Genomic DNA, 20,246 nt, shown 5'->3' with positions numbered 1-20,246 from the left:
CATCCTGGTGCCCATCCCCCTGCCAAATTAGTTTAAACCCTCCCCAACAGCACTAGCAAACCTCCCCGTGAGGATATTGGTTCCGGCCCTGTTGAGGTGCAAGCCTTCGAGCCTGTACAGGTCCCACCTCCCCCAGAACCAGTCCCAATGCCTCAGGAATCTAAAGCCCTCCCTTCTGTACCTTCTCTCTGTGGCCACACGTTCATCTGCTCTATCCTCCTATTTCTATACTCACGAGCGCGTGGCACCGGGAGTAATCCAGAGATTACTACCTTTGAGGTCCTGCTTTTTAATCTCTTTCCTAGCGCCCTAAACTCTGCCTGCAGGACCTCATCCCTCTTTCTACCTATGTTGTTGGTACCGATATGGACCACGACCTCTGGCTGTTCACTCTCCCCCCTCAGAATGTTCAGGGCCCGGGGCCAGGGGAGGCTGTGGGGCTTTAAAAGAAAAAAAGACTTGCATTTCTATAGCGCCTTTCACGACCACCGGACGTCTCAAAGCGCTTTACAGCCAATGAAGTACTTTAGAAATGGAGTCACTGTTGTAATGTGGGAAACACGGCAGCCAATTTGTGCTCAGCAAGGTCCCAAAAACAGCAATGTGATAATCACCAGATAATCTGTTTTTGTTCTGTTGGTTGAGGGATAAATATTGGCCAGGACACCGGGGATAATTCCCCTACTCTTCTTCGAAAATAGTGCCATGGGATCTTTCACGTCGACCCGAGAGAGCAGATGGGGCCTCGGTTTAACCTCTCCACCGAAAGACGGCACCTCCGACAATGCAGCACTCCCTCAGCACTGCACTGGAGTGTCAGCCTAGCTTTATGTGCTCAAGTCCCTGGAGTGGGACTAGAACCCACAACCTTCTGATTCAGTGGTGATTTATTCCCCTTATTGGACACAAGGCTCTTTGTCTTACAACACACTGGCTCAGATTTTAAAGATGTTTCATTCACCAGAAAAAGATGAAGTATAACATTAAATAAATCTCGAATGAAAAGTTTGTATCAGTGATGGTGACCATGAAACTATCGGATTGTGTAAAAACCCACCTGGTTCACTAATGTCCTTTAGGGAAGGAAATCTGCCATCCTTACCCGGTCTGGCCTATTGGTGACTCCAGACCCACAGCAATGTGGTTCACCCTTAACTGCCCTCTGAAATGGCCCAGCGAGTCACTCAGTTGTATTCAGAAGGCGGCTCACCGCCACCTTTGAGGGCAGTTAGAGATGGGCAATAAATACTGGCCTTGCTGGCGATGCCCACATCCTGTGAATGAATAAAAACACACAGTGGTCACATTCAGAACATAAGAATTAGGAGCAGGAGTCGGCCATACGGCCCCTCGAGGCTGCTCCGCCATTCAATGAGATCATGGCTGATCTTCAACCTCAACTCCACTTTCCCACCTGATCCACATATCCCTTGATTCCACTAGAGTCCGAAAATCTATCTCAGCCTTGAATATACTCAATGACAATCCACAGCCCTTTGGGGCAGAGAATTCCAAAGATTCACAACCTTCTGAGTGAAGAAATTCCTCCTCATCTGTCTTACATGGCTGACCCCTTATCCCGAGACTATGCACCCTAGTTCTGGACTCTCCAGACAGGGGAAACAATCTCTCAGCATCTACCCTGTCAATCCCCGTCAGAGTCCTGTATGTTTCAATGAGATTACCTCTCATTCTGCCAAGTCTCATTAAACACTCGCAGGGTAGGAACAGCACGGGTTAGATACAGAGTAAAGCCCCCTCTACACTGTCCCATCAAACACTCCCAGGGCAGGTACAGCACGGGTTAGATACAGAGTAAAGCTCCTTCTACACTGTCCCATCGAACACTCTGAGGGCAGGTACAGTATGGGTTAGGTAGAGTAAAGCTCCCTCTACACTGCCCCATCAAACACTCCCAGGGCAGGTACAGCATGGGTTAGATACAGTCACTGACACCAATCTCCTCCTGTCTGATATAAACCAACCCCACAGTCACTGACACCAATCTCCTCCTGTCTGATATAAAGCAACCCCACAAGCCCAGAAAGATTAAACTCAGCCTGTTACTTGGATTGGACTTATCTCCATTCCCGTGCCGAGGGGATTGCTGTACCAGACGGGAGGGGCAACATTTGGGGACTCTCGATTCTCCACCAATTCCCATTCCCCTTCTTTCTGGTGGATAATGGAGGTGCCACTGTGTGTAATGTGCAAGTCAGTAAGAATTGTCAGCGAGGATTAATCAGCAGTTTCTAATTGGAGATGTTAATCAGTGGAACTTTTCAGACACTGAATTGTAGATTTTGTACCAAAGGTCAATTTAGGGTTAAAATAAAATTCATAATTTTATTGTCAAATAATCTCTTATGAAAGTCGTAAATTTAGGGGAAAGATCAAAGACAACGATTCTTAATGGGACACTGCAGCCCCAACAAGTCAATCACAATCAGCTATATATCCAGAATATTAAAACGCCAGCCTAGTAATAGTGGATATTAACATCAGCAGAAATAAACCTCAACTGTCAGGATGATTTCAGTCCTGGATGTGATTAATAGCAGCAATAACATCAGAATCCAACTCCTGCAGTCACATGTGAACTCGCTGGTGTCTCAGCAGGGCGGATGAGTGAGTGAATCCCTTCCCACACACGAAGCAGGTGAACGGCCTCTCCCCGGTGTGACTGCGTTGATGAATTTCCAGTTGGGATGGGGAAATGGATCCCTTCCCACAACCCCCACATTTCCAAGGTTTCTCCGTGGTGCGGGTGTCGTTTTATCTCTGCAGTTGAAGCCTCGTCCACACACAGAACACGTGTACGGTTTCTCCCCGCTGTGAACGGTGCGATGTTTATTCAGGCTGTATAACTGGTTAAAGCTCTTTCCACAGTCAGTGCACTGGAACACTCTCACTCGGGTGTGTGTGTCTCGGTGCTTTTCCAGTCACACTGATGTTTGAAATCTTTTCCCACGGACAGAACAGACAAACAATTCTCCTTCCACATTCAATGGCCGATGATATTCAGGTCCTGATGAATTGAGTGACTCTGTCAGATCTTGATGTGATGTTTGGTTTGAATTTCCTGTTTGCAAATCCTCCCCTTCTGATACCCTGTAAAAGGAGTTTATAAAAGTCATAATTCTAAGTACAGCATAGAAATTCAGAACAGACAATTCTAGTTTCTATACAACGTTCTTTCACACGTGGGGATTCTAACCCTGGGACTGTACATGGTGATCACTAAACACAAAACCCAAGCTGTTAATCATTTTCAGCTACTGGACTCAGCGTGTGTCCCATCGCATCTCTCTCACTTTTAATGTGTGAATAGAGCATCACGCCTGCAAACCTGGTTTTAAATTTAAATTCACTCACCAAATCTATTTAACAAAAGATGAACAAGTAAACCTGTCACAGCCCACTAATCCAGCTCTACATTCACAGGAGGAAGTCTGTTATCTAACTCCTCGACTCCTCGAGTGGATGAAATAAAGAAAGATCCCAAATGTAAGAGTCCCTCGAATCCTTTGAAAAGACCTTTCAAATCCTGACCGGTTCCTTCCTTATTCTAGAATTCCCCATCCTTGTGGGAGTTGATATTGGTCAAAAAATGCTAATTGGACATTTTTAACTGATTTTTCAGCTGTTTCAAGCTGACCAGGTCCTTCACTCAGAATCTCCAAGGAGATTCTTTGATTTAAACACAGCTCTCCCACTCTTTTATATCCGGGATTAGAGTTACCGGGAATTTGAATACCTGACCACTCAAATTTAAAAGGGCCCGTCAGTGATATACAGACTGAACCAATCACACAGCTCTGGGTCAGTTTGAATTATTCCTCTCTCCCACCTGTAACTGATGAAACTTGTAACACTGAGGCTGAAATTCCACTTCTGGGTGCCAGGTTCCAACCCTGGGTCTGTACATGGGGATTCCAACCCTGGGACTGTACATGGGGATTCCAACCCTGGGACTGCACATGGGGATTCTAACCCTCGGACTGTACATGGGGATTCAGACCCTGGGACTGTACATGGGGATTCCAACCCTGGGACTGTATATGGGGATTCTAACCCTGGGACTATGCATGGGGATTCCAACCCTGGGACTGTACATGGGGATTCCAACCCTGGGACTGGACATGGGGATTCCAACCCTGGGACTGTACATGGGGATTCCAACCCTGGGACTGGACATGGGGATTCCAACCCTGGGACTGTACATGGGGATTCCAACCCTGGGACTGGACATGGGGATTCCAACCCTGGGACAGTACATGGGGATTCCAACCCTGGGACTGTACATGGGGATTCCAACCCTGGGACTGTACATGGGGATTCTAACCCTGGGACTGTACATGGGGATTCTAACCCTGGGACTGTACATGGGGATTCCAACCCTGGGACTGGACATGGGGATTCCAACCCTGGGACTGTACATGGGGATTCCAACCCTGGGACTGGACATGGGGATTCCAACCCTGGGACTGTACATGGGGATTCCAACCCTGGGACAGTACATGGGGATTCCAACCCTGGGACTGTACATGGGGATTCCAACCCTGGGACTGTACATGGGGATTCTAACCCTGGGACTGTACATGGGGATTCTAACCCTGGGACTGTACATGGGGATTCTAACCCTGGGACTGTACATGGGGATTCTAACCCTGGGACTGTACATGGGGATTCTAACCCTGGGACTGTACATGGGGATTCTAACCCTGGGACTGTACATGGGGATTCTAACCCTGGGACTGTATATGGGGATTCTAACCCTGGGACTGTACATGGGGATTCTAACCCTGGGACCGTACATGGGGATTCTAACCCTGGGACCGTACATGGGGATTCTAACCCTGGGACTGTACATGGGGATTCTAACCCTGGAACTGTACATGGGGGCACAGCTCTGAATGAATGAAAGATTTGCATTTCTATAGCGCCTTTCACAACCTTGGACATCCCAAAGCAATTTATAGCCAATGAAGTACTTTTTGAAGTGTAGTCACGGTTCAGTGTAGGTCAGGTGACAGCCAGTTTGTGCACAGCAAGCTCCCGCAAACACCATGTGATAATGACCAGATAATCTGGTTTTATTTTTCAATGATGTTGATTGAGGGATAAATATTGGCCAGGAGGCCAGGGATAATTCCTCTGATCTTCTTTGAAATAGTGTCCCGGGATCTTTTATGCCCACCTGAGAGAACAGACAGGGCCTCGGTTTAACGTCGTATCTGAAAAATGGCACCTCTGACAGTGCAGCACTCCCTCAGCACCGCACTGGAGAGTCAGTATAGATTTTTGCGCTCAAGTCTCTGCAGTGGGACTTGAACCCGAAACCTTCTGGGGCTTTTCTCTTACAATTCTATGGCATGTAAACTCTAAGCTTGCCACTTACCAACGCCTTCGGGAGAGATGGGGAGAAATCCCCTGTGTGGAGAGTGAGGATACAATAACTGAGACATTGATTGGCTCTCCTGGGCACCAGGGCCCAGATGGAAGCAGACACTGAAGCCTCGCCCACCATGTTCCTGTACTAAGATGGCTGCGCATGCACTCTGTTACACAATGAATCAAAATGGCGTCGCACTAGAACTTTCCGCACTCCTTTACAAAGATGGCAGCAGTTAACCTGGGCCTGCTCGCAGAAGAAATCCCCGCAGCTGCAAACACGGGATTTTCAGATTATTATTCAGGGCTTCCGGCCTACCCCAATTGTTTAGAAAGCCGCCTCAGCTACCTACCGGACCATTATTCTTCTGCGCAGCCGATTCTTACCTGGTGCGGCAGCGCACTCCCGGCTTCGCTTCCTCCGTCTGTCCGTCTCCAGTATCGCACTGCGCATGCTCAATATACCCTCCCCTCCCGCGCCTGCGCACTGGGCTCCTGCAGTCTGGGTACGGCACATTCCCCATCGCGAGGAATGCTGGGTAAAAGCCCCTTCCCCCCCCCATTGAAAGACCATGGCCTAGAAATTCAGTTGGTTGCGCCAGCAGTTAGCGCCTTAAGAGAAGTGAATTTCGGGCGCTATGCGTGTAGCACCCGGGCGCAGCGCAGTTTGCGCCTCGCCCCAAATTAAGTGGACCCTTAGCGCCGGCGTAAAGTTTAGCGCCCGCCCGGCTGCGCGCGCAGAAAATGACGTCACATCCTCGTGCAACGCCCTTTGCGCGCCCCGATTCCAAACTTCAGTCGGACCGCCCCATTGTGCGGCTGGCGGCCAGAGCGTTTGTAAAATGGAATGCAACACAGCCGACGCGGGCCCCGGGGAGCGCAAATTAAAGGGCACGTACCCTGCAGTATAAAGGGCAGCCATTTTGTAGCAAACACTTTTGTGCAACGGATTTCTGGACACACAAGGAGGAGAGCTAACTGGTTTCGTGCAGCAATAGCTCAGGTATTTTTGGACTCAGGCCAAAGCGCTGCAAGTGCCCTGTTGGAAATTTGACTGTTTGCCAGCATTTGATGGGGGCTGCATGGGGTGCCAACGCGGAGTTTCAGCGCCATGTGCGTAGGGCTCGCAGACGCGGGGTCAGAGGGGCAGCCCTGGCTAGAGGCAGAGGGGGCAACAGGCGTCGGCAACATAGGCCTTACCCAGTCAGGGTATACCGCCAGCAGCGCTCCTACCTCACCATGAGTGGCACGCGATGTGTAAGAAGGCTGAGATTCCGAAAGGAGGTGGTTGCAGAGATCTGCCATCTGCTTCGCAGAGATCTGCATCCAAAGCTCAGGTGCAGGACGTCTCTGTCGGTGGAAGTGAAGGTGACGGTGGCATTGAACTTCTATGCCACCGGCTCCTTCCAATCCGCTGTTGGGGACATAGCGAACATATCCCAGTTCGGCGTGCATCGCTGCATCCGCCAGGTGACCGATGCCCTTTTCAGAAGGAGACGCCAATTCATCTCCTTCCCCATGGCCCTGGAGAGCCAGCATCAGCGTGCAGTGGGATTTGCTAGACTCGCGGCCTTCCCCTTGGTGCAGGGCGCCATTGACTGTACGCATGTGGCTTTGCGGGCACCTCTGGAGCATGGCGAGCAGTATCGCAACCAGAAGGGCTACCATTCTCTCAATGTGCAGCTGGTGTGTGACCACAAGCAGCGCATCCTGGCTGTCAATGCCTGCTTTCCAGGCAGCTGCCACGATGCCTTTATCCTGCGGCAGAGTACTGTGCATGACATGTTCAAGGCACAGCCTCCCCCAAGAGGATGGCTACTCGGGGACAAAGGCTATCCTTTGTGTACCTGGCTCATGACCCCGCTCCGCGCGCCCAGGACCGCTGCTGAAGAGGCATACAACGAAAGCCATCAAAGGAGCAGAAACATCATCGAGCAAACTATTGGGGTCCTCAAGCAGCGGTTCCGCTGCCTTGATCGTTCCGGCGGATCTCTGCAATATTCGCCGCAACGGGTCTCCCAATTTGTTGTAGTTTGCTGCATGCTACACAACCTGGCTCTCCGCGGGATTCAGGCACTGCCACCTGACGTTGGACCACCACCTCAGGAGGAGGAGCAGGAGGAGGAGGAGGAGGAGTACGTTCCCAGGAGGGAGCGACAAGGTCCAAGGGCCGTCCGTCGCCAGCTTATTGAACGTAACTTCTAAGCCCCCTGTCAGGGAATGCCTTGTGGCCATGAAGCAAGATGAATGCAGCCGCTCCGCAAGCCCTCAGCCGGCGAAGGCAACAAAGACTAACAAGAACAACCATGGACACTGTCTGAATAAAGATAAATTTATATTTGACAAAAATGAAACCCCTTCCCACATGAATCCCAAAAACAATCAACGGCCCCCACAAAAAGTGCAACAAACGACTCACTCCCACAACCTGGGGAGGAGTAACTCCACATTTGAACAAACCAGGCCTCAACCTCGGCCTTAACGCAAAAAACATACCCATAAACAAAACAACCATGGGCAAAATAAAGATGTCCACCGCCATATAAAATGAAAGCTGGCCACACCCTCTACTTAGTGGCCCACGAGGGCGAGACCTTGTCCAGCCTTTTGGCGCCCCTGCCCGGCCTGCTGCTCCTCCGCAAGCTCTGCCCAGTGGCTGCTGCGAGGCTGGGGGAAGGCGCCTGAGGGTCAGATGTCCTTCCACCAGATGGCCTTGGGGGGCGGCCTACACGGGCTTTGGGCCTCGAGGGGCCGGCTGTTGATTGGCGCACATGTGCATGGCCACCATCAGCTCCAGCCGCTTGCCGTTGACGCTCCACTGGGGGAGTGGCGGCGACGGATGGCGCAATGTGGGCAAGCTGGCGTATTGGAGGCACTGGCTGGTGATGTCGCACGCTGGCACTCGCCCGGGCACGCACTGCACGATCCGCACCAATCAGCTGAAGGGCGGATCGCTGTGCTGCTGCAGCGCGGCGGGTGTCCTGGCGATGCCTGGCTGAGGCAGCGCGTGTGGCAGCAGTGAGTGCCCCTGTTGCCCTGGTCTGCGCCCGCATCACATCCGCCACTGACTTGACGGCATCAGCCAGCGACTCCATCGCCGGAGGCATCCGTTCCACTACCTCCATCATCATCCGGCCACTCTCGGCAGTTGATGCCCCAAACTCCCGCACACTGATCGCCAGCGACTCGATGGCCTCAGGCATCCGTCCCACCACCTGCATGAGCTCTGTGTGGCGGCGGTCCGAATCCTCGGCCATTTGGTCCAGCTGGCGCACCTCCTCCGAGGTGAATGTAGCCGGACTGGAGGCGGGACTCTCCCGCTGGGGAGCAGGGGTCCGAGCTAGGCGACCCTTGGCACGTTGCTGGCGCCGAATGTCCGCAGCAACTGCACTCCCCTCCGATCCTTCCCCCCTCTGGGCCCACCCGCAGCCCTCCTGGGTGGCTGGACGCCACTGGTCCCAGCAGCTGCACTCCCCTCCGAAAGTTGCTCCAGGCTCTCGTCCAGGGAAGACGTGTCCAACACTTCGCCCTCTGCTGCGGGACCTGAGTCCTCCCCTGATGGTCCGGGTTGCTCTTCCTCCTCCTCCTCCTCCTCCTCCTCCTCCTGTTCGGAGGGGCTGTCACTGGCAGCTTCAGGGAGCTCTTCGTCACCAGCTGAAAGCAGGAAGGCACAAGAGTAGCTTCAGAGTGAGGAGAGGGCGTCAGCGAGGGAGTCATGACTGGTGGCATTCAGCGCATTGGTGGCACAGTGGCAAAGGAGGTAGCTCGGATGCGCAAGTGTGACGAGAGAGGGCCAAAAGGCGAGGTCCTTACCATTGCCGGGCAGCGGAGGGTCGGCTTCTCCGCACGCTCTGGGCACAATCACGCGGCCTCCCATGAGACCACTCACGCGCTCCTCCAGGGGAGTGAGCTTCTGGAACTTGGCGCGGCCTCCCCCGGTGATGTCGCGGCGCTTGCGATTATTCGCAAGTTTAGCCTGCAAGAGAAAGGACGGGCTCTAAGTACGGTGTGTAGCCGTGACGTAGTGTGCACTGCCTCCCATGGTGGAATAGCTTGGCCAGAGTGTAGCCCTGACCTAGTGTGCACTGCCTCTCATGGTGGAATAGCTTGGCCAGAGTGTAGCCCTGATCTAGTGTGCACTGCCTCTCATGGTGGAATAGCTTGGCCAGTGTGTAAAGTGCAGAATGTGCAATTGATGCTCATAACTGTCCCAAAGCTGCTGGCTGAGGGCTGCCCATTAGGCCTTTCAGGTCCCTTTGCCCATCATGTCAGGTGTACATGCAAGAATGAGGAGGAGAGTGGAAAGGATACTCACCCTGACAATCCTGGTCAGGTCATTGTATTTCTTCCGACATTGCACCTTGTCCCTGGGGGCATCGCCGTAGGACGACATCCTGGTGGCGATCTCCCTCCAGGCTTTGGTGTAGACGCGGTGGGTGGGATTCCTGCCATTGTCTGGGAACAAGATCCTGCGCCTCATCTCCAATGCTGTCAGCATGATATCCAGATCACGCTCTGAGAAGCGCAGGGCACGCTCACGGGCCTTATCATGCGTTGCCATGGCTCCTTGGCCTCAGCAGCAGTGTTGAGGCCTAGTTTGAAAGCTGCAGTGTGCAGGGCATGGCAGCAGACCAAATTGTCCCTTCCCCCTTTAAGAGCTGGCCGGCGCCACGGGGTCTGCTGTCAATCAAAAAATGACCGCACCCGCGCTGCGCCCCGCCTCGGCGCTATCCCTCTGCACCGCCGGCTTAGCGCCTAAAGATAGTCGTGTAATGCCTCTTTTAGCGCTCCAGCAACCTCTTAGGGCGAAGCAACTGAATTTCGGCGAAGGGGGCGCAACTTTGGGGCGGGCGCTAAAGTCGGGCGGGCGCTAACGTTAGCGCCCCAAAACTGGCTATACTGAATTTCTAGGCCCATATTCGTGACCAGAACATGATTTACTGTGATTGCATTGAGGACTGCAGCACGTTCATTCTAGCAGTTATGGTTTGTTTCTGCTGATCTTACTAACCCCTGTATCTGCGCTGGAGATTAATATTCTGTATAAATAGTGAATAAATCAGCTTTGTTTCAAACACACAGTGTGTCAAATATTTGATTATTTCCGTTCATATCTAGTTCGCCTTCTATCACATCAAACCCCAAGCTTGTTCCGTTTGAGGACACGACTAGTGGGTGTCATAGACTGAACTGTACTGTCTCACTTACGCTCATCTGAACACCACAGGGACTGGAGTGCATTATCACCACAGGTAATGAAATGTTAATTAAATTTATTAAGTTTCCATTAATGTTTTAAGTTAAGTTCCAGTTTATTTGTTTGCACAAACGAGTACACTCAGCTGCAATTCCTTTGAACCATAGCTTTATAGAACTATCTTGCTTAAGATTTGAAATCTGTTATTATCTGTATTATTTAACCCTTTGTGGATGCGATATAGTAAAACTCCTCCACACGTACTGCATGTGATAACCTTTGAAAGGTTATGATCTTTGTAATATTAATTTCTGAGCTTGATAGTCTCGTTGATTTAATCCCTTGTTACTAACATACCTTGCACTATTTCTTTCATCGAGATAATTGTTTCAAATACTTCTATTATCAGGCCTTTAGCTCCTCCATTGATCCCTGTCAATTATCCTTTGTTAGGGGCTGGGGTTAGGTTGTAGGCTTAGGGGTTAGTGGTTGGGCCTAGTGGTTATTGGTTAGGGTTTGGGTTAGTGGTTGGGGCTAGTGGTTATTGGTTAGGATTGGGGCTAGTTGTTGGGGGTAGTCAATTGGAGGTTAGGCTTAGGAGTTAGAGCTTAAGGTTAGAAACCACTATTTACAACACAGGTGTCACTGGATGCATCTTTTTTCATTTAATGTTTTTTTAACCTCACACAGACGTGTCACGAAACAGCCTCGGGAATTGTTCATTCAAGGAACATTCTTTCTGGCTGGAGCCTGATTTTTTCCCTTCTTTCACATCTCTACATTTCTCACAGAAAAATACTTCAGGGACATTACACTTTGGGATTTGGGGACAAGAACAGGCAGATCCAGGTGTTGGGCTGGTTACATCCAATCATCAGCCTGCCTGAAAAGTGCTTCTGAAAATAACCTGTCACCATTTGATTCCACCGTCATATCTTCATCTATTACCCGCCTTTCGCCCTCACTAGAGCAGTTTTCACCACCATGACCATTCTCCATACTGAGGCTCTCTGATTTCCATTTATCATCTCAGTGTAAGTGGTCCCTGGGTTTGGTGTCATAATGTAAGTGGTCCCTGGATTTGGTGTCACAATGTAAGTGGTCCCTGGATTTGGTGTCACAATGTAAGTGGTCCCTGGATTTGGTGTCACAATGTAAGTGGTCCCTGGATTTGGTGTCACAATGTAAGTGGTCCCTGGATTTGGTGTCACAATGTAAGTGGTCCCTGGGTTTGGTGTCCAGATTCTTTTCCAGCCATTTTGAGATGTCCCTTACCCTGACACCAGAAAGGCAACAAACCCTTCAGGACTCTCGATCTTGACTGTAAAGACTACGATCTATCCTTCTAATTATAGAATCCCCTATACTACAATGTTTCCACTCTGCTCCTCCACCCCCTGGACAGCCTCCTGTTCAATGGTGCCTTGGGCAGCATTCCAGCTGTCCTTCCCAATCTTTCTCCTTATCCTCACAGGTATTGAGTACTTTGTACCTGTTGGACAGGAGCAGTGTCTGCTGGACTTCCTTCACTACTTCTCCTACATTCCCCTTACCCGGCTGACTGACAGTCACACTCTCCCCTTCCTGCACCTGTGCTTTCTTCTGGTGTGTGACTGTACTCGAGTAAATTATCCAGTAATTCCTGCTCCTCCCTTATATGTCGGAGTGTCTCTAGCTCAGACTCCAGCTCACTGACTCTGAGCTGGAATGTCATGAGGCAGAGACATTTGCTGCAGATGTGGCCGTCTGGGACAGTCTCGTTGTTCACAAACTCCCACATACTATAATCCCCACACACTGCCTGGTCTTTATTAATGAATGAATGAATTTATTTTTTGTTATCTGTAGTTTATTTCTTGAACTGTGATTAATTACTTCGCTATTTATCAGTTATGAGCGTCTTTAAAAGCAGTTAGAATTTAATCACTTACATCGTTTTCCTTTGACTTACACTTACTTGCACCATGGCCACGTTTGCGCCCGGGTGGCCCTGGAGATGGAGCACGCAGTGTCCGCCGGCACACTCGAGGCCTTCCGTGACCGGTGGGTGCCACAGGGGCTCGCGTGCATCATCACCACCGGCAACAAAATTTTAATTTAATTTGTTAAGTTTCATTTAAAAGTTTTATTAGTTACAGTTTATTTGTTTAAGTGTGCATCAAAAAGAGTACACTTACTTGCACTAATAAATCCTTACTAAGTCAAGCTTAACACTAACCACTAAAGAGACTAAACACACAAAGGGATATCGATGCTCTTACCGATACTTATTATTAAATCCATGAATCTTAAGGTATGGTGTTCTTCAATAAATAGACGGAGACTGCAGATCAACAATCAACAGGTGTTTACTGGATGAGGGTAGTCTAATAACTAACAGTACAGATGCCTGCTCAGGGCTTATATACAGGTGTGGTCACTGCCGGTACTACAGTATACAGGAGCTGTAAAAGTAGTTCTCTCTTAAAGGTACATACACTACAGTTATGTTAATTTGCTCTGCTGTGTGTTGATTATGATGTCACTTTTTCGGTGTCCACCGGTGCGATTATTTATTATTTACTGTTGCTCCATGGTTTAAATTACTGAGCACCTCCTTCCCCCTCAGCATCCAATTCCCATTCTCACCAAATTCCCCTTACTTTCTTCTTAGGCAGTCCCTTGGAACTGAGGATGACTTGCCTCCACACTAAAAATGAGGTCTCAGGTGACTGATGAGTCCACTGTGGGACCTACAGTCTGTCACAGGTGGGGCAGATGGTGGTTGAAGGGGTGGGTGGGTGGGGAGCTTGGGTTGATGTGCGCTCCTTGTGCTGCTTACGCTTGGCTTCCACTTGCTCCCAGCGAAGAGACTTGAGGTGTTCGGCGCCTTCCTGGATGCTTCTCCTTCACTTTGTGCGGTCTTGGGCCAGGGATTCCCAGGTGTCGGTGGGAATGTTGCACTTTTTCAAGGAGGCTTTGAGGGTCTTGAAGCGTTTTCTCTGTCCACCTGGGGCTCTCTTGCCATGTTGGAGCTCTGAGTGGAGCGCTTGTTTTAGGAGTCTTGTATCGGGCATGCGGATGATGTGGCCCATCCATCGGAGCTGATCAAGCATGGTCAAAGCTTCGATGCTGGGTATGTTGGTCTGAGTGAGACCATTGATGTTGGTGCGCCTATCCTGCCAATGGAGTTTCAGATCTTGCGGAGGCCGTGTTGATGGTACCTGTTGTATATTGTCCATGTCTCTGAAGCATACAGGAGGTCGGGTATCACTACAGCTCTGTAGACCATGAGCTTAGTGCTGGGTTTGAGGTCCTGGTCTTCAAATACTCTCTTCCTCGGGCGACTGAAGGATGCACTGGCAGTGCCTTCGTTGACAGTAGGCTCCCGAAGTATGGAAAGTGGCCCACATTGTCCAAGGCCTCGTCATGGATTTTGATAATCGGGGAGCAGTACTGTGTGGCAGGGGCAGGTTGGAAGAGGACCTTTGTCTTACAGATATTTAGTGTAAGACCTATGCTCTCGTACGCTTCGGTGAAGGTATTGACGATGGTTTGGAGTTCGGCCTCAGAGTGTGCGCAAACGCAAGCGTCGTCTGCATACTGTAATTTGATGACAGAGGATGGGATGACCTTGGATCTGGACTGGATGCGACGGAGGTTCCCCATTTGTTCTGTAGATTAGATCCACTCCGGCGGGGTGAGAAGAGCTTTAAAAGCACAAGTGGTCTGCTGAAACACCAACACACTCACACTGGGGAGAGGCCATTCACTTGCTCCGTATGTGGGAAAAGATTTACTGATTCATCCTACCTGCTGACACACTGGCGAGTTCACACTGGAGAGAGACCGTTCACCTGCTCCGTATGTGGGAAAAGATTTACTGATTCATCCTACCTGCTGAAACACCAGCGAGTTCACACTGGGGAGAGGGCATTCACCTGCTCCACGTGTGGGAAGGGATTCACAGATTCCTACAACCTGCTGGCACACCAACCTGTTCACACCGGGGAGTGGCCATTCACCTGCTCCATGTGTGGGAAGGGATTCACAGATTCCTACAACCTGCTGACACACCAACCTGTTCACACTGGGGAGAGGCCATTCACCTGCTCCATGTGTGGGAAGGGATTCACTGATTCATCCAACCTGCTGACACACCAGCAGGTTAACACTGGGGAGAGGCCGTTCACCTGCTCTACATGTGGGAAGGGATTCACAGATTGCTACAACCTGCTGGCACACCAACCTGTTCACACTGGGGAGTGGCCAGTCACCTGCTCCGTGTGTGCGAAGGGATTCATTCAGTCATCCTCCTTACTGAGACACCAGCGAGTTCACGATCGACTGCAGGGGTTGGATTCTGCTGTTATTGCTACTGTTAATCACATCCAGGACTGAACCATGTTCATTATGTCAGTTGGGGTTTGTTTCTGCTGATGTTAATAACCCTATAACTGGGCTGGAGATTAATATTCTAGATAAATATCAAATAAATCAGCTTTGTTTCAAACACACTTTGTGTCGCGTCTGTGATGTCTCCATGATAAGAGGAGACTAATTGATGTCCTGTTACTGACTGCTCCATTTTTGGTCCGTTTCTCCTTTCTTACTCTGGATTATTTCGGTTCTGATCTAATTGGCCTTCTACCATCCTGGGAGTCCCATGATACAATGATAATGGAGTTGTTGACTAATCACAGCGATCAATCTCTATCAATGAGTCTACAACAGACCCTAACATGAGGTGAGGAAAACCCCAGTGGTGGAGAGCTTTAGGAGCCATCGGACCAAAGTCACCTCTTCCTCCCGAGCATTCTACACTTACCACACGTCATGTCTCAAATTACTCACACACTGTGTCCCAAAATCTTATTCTAGGAATGAAATCGGTCCAATTTGCATTTGAATGAATCAACACTAACTGCTTCCACCATCTCCCTAGGGAGCCTGTCCCATAGATTGACCACTCACTCACTGAAATATTGTTTCCACAGATTGGATTTGAATTTACCCGCTTCAAGCGCAGGCCGTGTCCTCTGGTTCTACTGTTCTGGACAGGGTGAAATAACTTGTCGTGCTCTACATTATCCAGTCCCTTTCGAATCCTAAAAACAGCAATCCTATCACCTCTCCACCTTCTCTTTCCAGTGTGAACAGGCCCAGTTTACATAACCTGGACATGTTGGCTCGATACTCAGTTAAATTCTGACACAAACCCTTTGATGCTTCTTAAATTGCATTAACCGACACTTCATAGAATCCTAGAATGATACAGCACAGAAGGAGGCCATTCGGCCCATCGTGCCTGTGCAGCTCTCTGAAAGATCCATCCAATTACAAAAGCAAAATACTGCGGATGCTGGAAATCTGAAATAAAGAGAGAAAATGCTGGAAATCCTCAGCACGTCAGGCAGCGTCTGTGGAGAGAGAAACAGAGTAAACAGTTCTGGTCACAGGCCTTCCATCAGAACCTTTCATCACACATTATAATTTAATGTATTACTCATGCTGGTTTAAGCTTATATTGTGGTTAATAACATCAAACTCTTTTGTTTCTCCTGATCTGATTAGTTTCCAACCAGTCGATTCAGTGGAATGTCCTATCAGTGTTGCCATGGTGACCTATCTGCAGTGAAACACCTGTTTGACTTCTTGAAAGTGCAAAGTATCTGCTGACAGACGAGCGAGTTCACACTGGGGAGAGGCCGTTCACCTGCTCCATGTTTGGGAAGAGATTCAGTCTGTAATCCAACCTGCTGACACACCAGCGAGTTCACACTGGGGAGAAGCCGTTCACCTGCTCCATGTGTGGGAAGGGTTTCACTCAGTCATCCAACATGCTGAGACACCAACACACTCACACTGGGGAGAGACCGTTCACCTGCTCCGTGTGTGGAAAGCGATTCATTCTAGCATCCAACCTGCTGAGACACCAGCGAGTTCACAGGTGACTGCAGGGGTTGGATTCTACTGTTATTGCTGCTGTTAATCACATCCAGGACTGAACCATGTTCATTCTAACAGTTGGGGTTTGTTTCAGCTGATGTTAGTAACCCTATAACTGGGCTGGAGTTTAATCTGTATCAATGTCAAATAAATGAGCTTTGTTTCCCACACACGCAGTGTGTCGGGTCCTTGATATCTCGACAATAAGACGAGCTGATTGAGGATTTGTTAAAAACTTAGTGGAATCTATCTGAGAACTGAGTTCCCACAACTTTTTAAAAGATGGATCTACAAGATGTCCAAGTCTGACAGGACAGAATATTCGATTATATCACAGGGTCCACTTCAACCCTCCAGGGCAGTGAGCCCCTGTAACATTGGATTATATCCTATGGGAAATATTCTGATAATCTGTTATTGTCACGGGGCAAAGCAGCCTTGTTACTTTAACATCAGTTTAATCAGACTCAATGGACAATCCGATCTCCAAAGGGAAACGTCTCCTTAAAGCTGACAGTGTCGGCAGTTCTGCAGCTCATTTCTCACGGTGAGCATGTCGGAATGAAAAGCTTTAACAACAGCCGATGTTTCACAAAGGGAGACCTCACCAGACCAAAGGCCATTGGAGTTTAATGGGCTGTTTGTGTCACTGGGCTACAGGAGGCCATTTTTAACCAAAGCAAAACTGGCCACAGCAAACAGGGAGTTCAACAGACTGTCCCTGGTCCACTCGAACCCCCACCTTCTCTCTCTCTCACTATTTATGGGCACTGCTGCAGTAATTGCTCCTCTGACCTTTCCTCTCTTGTCCCTCCTACAACCCTAATACATGGCCCAACACAATCTCCCTCCCCCGACATCCTCACTGTGCTGCAATCCACACCAGTCTCCCCATCTGCTCCTTGTTCTCTCCCTGGATCCTAAAACTACTGAACTCACTCTTCCCCTCCTGAAGTCTACAGGCTCTAAAACTGAAGCTCGGTGTCCCTCAGTCCCGACTCCTTGATTTACCTCCCCTTCTCTCCTCCTCTTTCCCCCTTGGTTGTGTTCCACACTCTGGGCCTTGGGCCTTCCCCGGGGATTCTCAGTATGAACAGGTGGGATGTGTTTGGAGACAGGGTGTCCCGGCTCTCCACCTTTAAAGGGACAAGGAGATGACCAGCTGGGCTGATTGGCCCTGCTTTATGATATCACTGCAGTGCCTAGCAACCAACCTCCCTGAGCCCTGCTCATTATGGGCTGGGTTTAGCTCAGTGCTGTTACAGGAAGGGAAACAGGAGCAGGATTCACCCCGTGTGGAGCCCAGGATTAAAGGGGAGAGGTACAGGATCAATTTATACCTTACTAGCTGGGGGAGCCCGGCTTTGCCAGGGCTGTTTTGGGCCAGGCGGTTTAAATCGAGTGCCGGGCTTTGGGGCCTCTCTGTGTCCCTCTGTGAATCTGCTGCCGGGCAACATTTTAAATCGAGTCCCAGGCTTTTGGGCCCTGTCTGTGTCCCTCAATCTGCTGCCAGGCAACATTTCTACCTTTTAATACCTTGAAAGATGAAAGTGAAAGTACTTATAAAACGTTTTTGGTAAATCTTGTTATTTTTAAAAGAGATACTAACTTTTCAAAGCTGGATGATCAAAGTAGTTTGAGCTGGAAGCTGAAGTAATGGCAGCGAAACAATGGCTGCCACATCCCTGAGATGAAAACGATTAGTCCCGCCACACACACACACCGATTGGCCAACCATCAGGGGACTGTACTGTAGGATTGGTCAATCGTGACGGCACAGGATTGGTGGAACCTTGACGTCAGTCAATCAATGCTAAGCAGCAGATAATGAGTTTAATTTTGAAGGTTTTTTGCATAAGGCGCGAACAATTTTCGTCCGACCGAAAAGTAAATATGCTTACGACTGTCCCGGAAGCGTAAGCTTTCTTCGGAGGTGACGCTGCGCGTAGGTACGCTCTATAACTTTTGAGCGCATAGCCGGACAGACGCACACGTGAGGACAGACAGACAGAAGGACAGACAGATAGACAGATCGATTCCTTTATATATATAGATAGCTGGAGTGCCTGGCGGTGCCGAGGCTTTTTGGAGGGCATGTTATTGTTGGAAGAGAGAGAGAGAGGGAGAGAGAGCAACTGGGGGGAAGAGAGAGAGCGACTGGGGGGGAAGAGGGAGAGCGACTGGGGGGGAAGAGGGAGAGCGACTGGGGGGAAGAGGGAGAGCGACTGGGGGGGAAGAGAGAGAGCGACTGGGGGGGAAGAGAGAGAGCGACTGAGGGGGAAGAGAGAGAGCGACTGGGGGGAAGAGAGAGAGCGACTGGGGGGGAAGAGAGTGAGCGACTGGGGGAAGAGAGCGACTGGGGGAAGAGAGAGAGCGACTGGGGGGAAGAGAGAGAGCGACTGGGGGGAAGACGAGAGAGAGAGCGACTGGGGGGAAGAGAGAGAGCGACTGGGGGGAAGAGAGAGAGCGATGGGGGGAAGAGAGAGAGCGACTGGGGGGAAGAGAGAGAGCGACTGGGGGGAAGAGAGAGAGCGACTGGGGGGGAAGAGAGAGAGCGACTGGGGGGAAGAGAGAGAGCGACTGGGGGAAGAGAGAGAGAGCGACTGGGGGGAAAAGAGAGAGCGACTGGGGGGAAGAGAGAGAGCGACTGGGGGGAAGAGAGAGAGCGACTGGGGGGAAGGGGGGATAAGGGGGGGGAAAGGGGAGGGGAGGGGAAAGGGGAGGAGGGGGGAATGGGGAGGGAAGGGGGGAAGGGGGGAAGAAGGGGGAGAGGAGGGGAGGAGGGGGGAGAGGGGGAGACCCCGAGCCCCGCCCCTGATCCCCGCCCCCGATCTCCTAATGTCCCGCCTCCTGATCTCCCGATGTCCTGCCCCCCGATCTCCGATGTCCTGCCCCCGATCTCCCGATGTCCTGTCCCCCGATCTCCCGATGTCCCGCCCCCCAATCTCCCGATGTCCTGCCCCCCGATGTCCCGCCCCCGATGTCCCGCCCCCCGATCTCCCGTCCCCCGATGTCCCGCCCCGCGATCTCCCGCCACCCCGATCTCACGAAGGCCCCCCCCGATGTCCCGCCCCCCGATCTCCCAATGTCCCGCCCCTGATCCCCCGTCCCCCGATGTCGCGAGCCCCGCCCCCCAATGTCCTGAGCCCCGCCCCCCGATGTCCCGAGCCCCGCCCCCCGCCCTCCGAGCACCGGCCTCCCGCTCTCCGGAGCCCCGCCCTCCCGCTCTCGGAGCCCCGCCCTCCCGAGCTGGCTTCAAGACCGCCGATTGCGGATGTGAGAGACGGCCGGCGGGCCCGGTTGCCGGGGTAACCCTTCCCACTCTCCAAGCCCGCCCGAGATCCGCACTCCCGAGAGCCCCACGCCCCCGCCTGAGCTGAGCGGGGAACAGAGAGAGACGCCGCGTCTCAGCTGCTCCTGCTGCGCGCACACCCTGTGTATGTCCCGTGACCCTCGTGGCTGACGCCGTTGCCCCGGGTAATGTGACACGGGGGGGGGGTGAGCTTAGCATAAGCCGTGGGACAATTACCTAGCTGAGGCGTGGCTGGGCAGGAGAGGCCCAGGCTTTGAGGCCTCGGTTCTGAGGCCTTACAAAAATGGGGAAAGGTAGGAAAAAGAATCTTCAGGTTAGAGAAAATATTTACAAATGAATGAAGTTTTTTTTTAACAATTTAATAAAAGCAATTTTTTTTGGTGGAAATGTATATTTGAAAAGAAAGACGCAGAA

At 50.9% G+C, this 20,246-nt stretch overlaps 1 pseudogene; it reads left to right on the top strand.

The window, feature by feature from the left end:
• Positions 1 to 5,620: 5,620 nt before the first annotated feature.
• The window catches only part of LOC147119427 (uncharacterized), a 176,527-nt pseudogene continuing 161,901 nt past the window's right edge, over positions 5,621 to 20,246 (top strand).

This window comes from Somniosus microcephalus, chromosome 4 (genome assembly GCF_052327205.1).
Source record: "Somniosus microcephalus isolate GS21.2 chromosome 4, FLI_Smic_1.0, whole genome shotgun sequence".
Classification (NCBI taxonomy): domain Eukaryota; kingdom Metazoa; phylum Chordata; class Chondrichthyes; order Squaliformes; family Somniosidae; genus Somniosus; species Somniosus microcephalus.
Note: the sequence above shows the minus strand (reverse complement) of the source record. Positions and strands in the feature narration are given on the sequence as shown.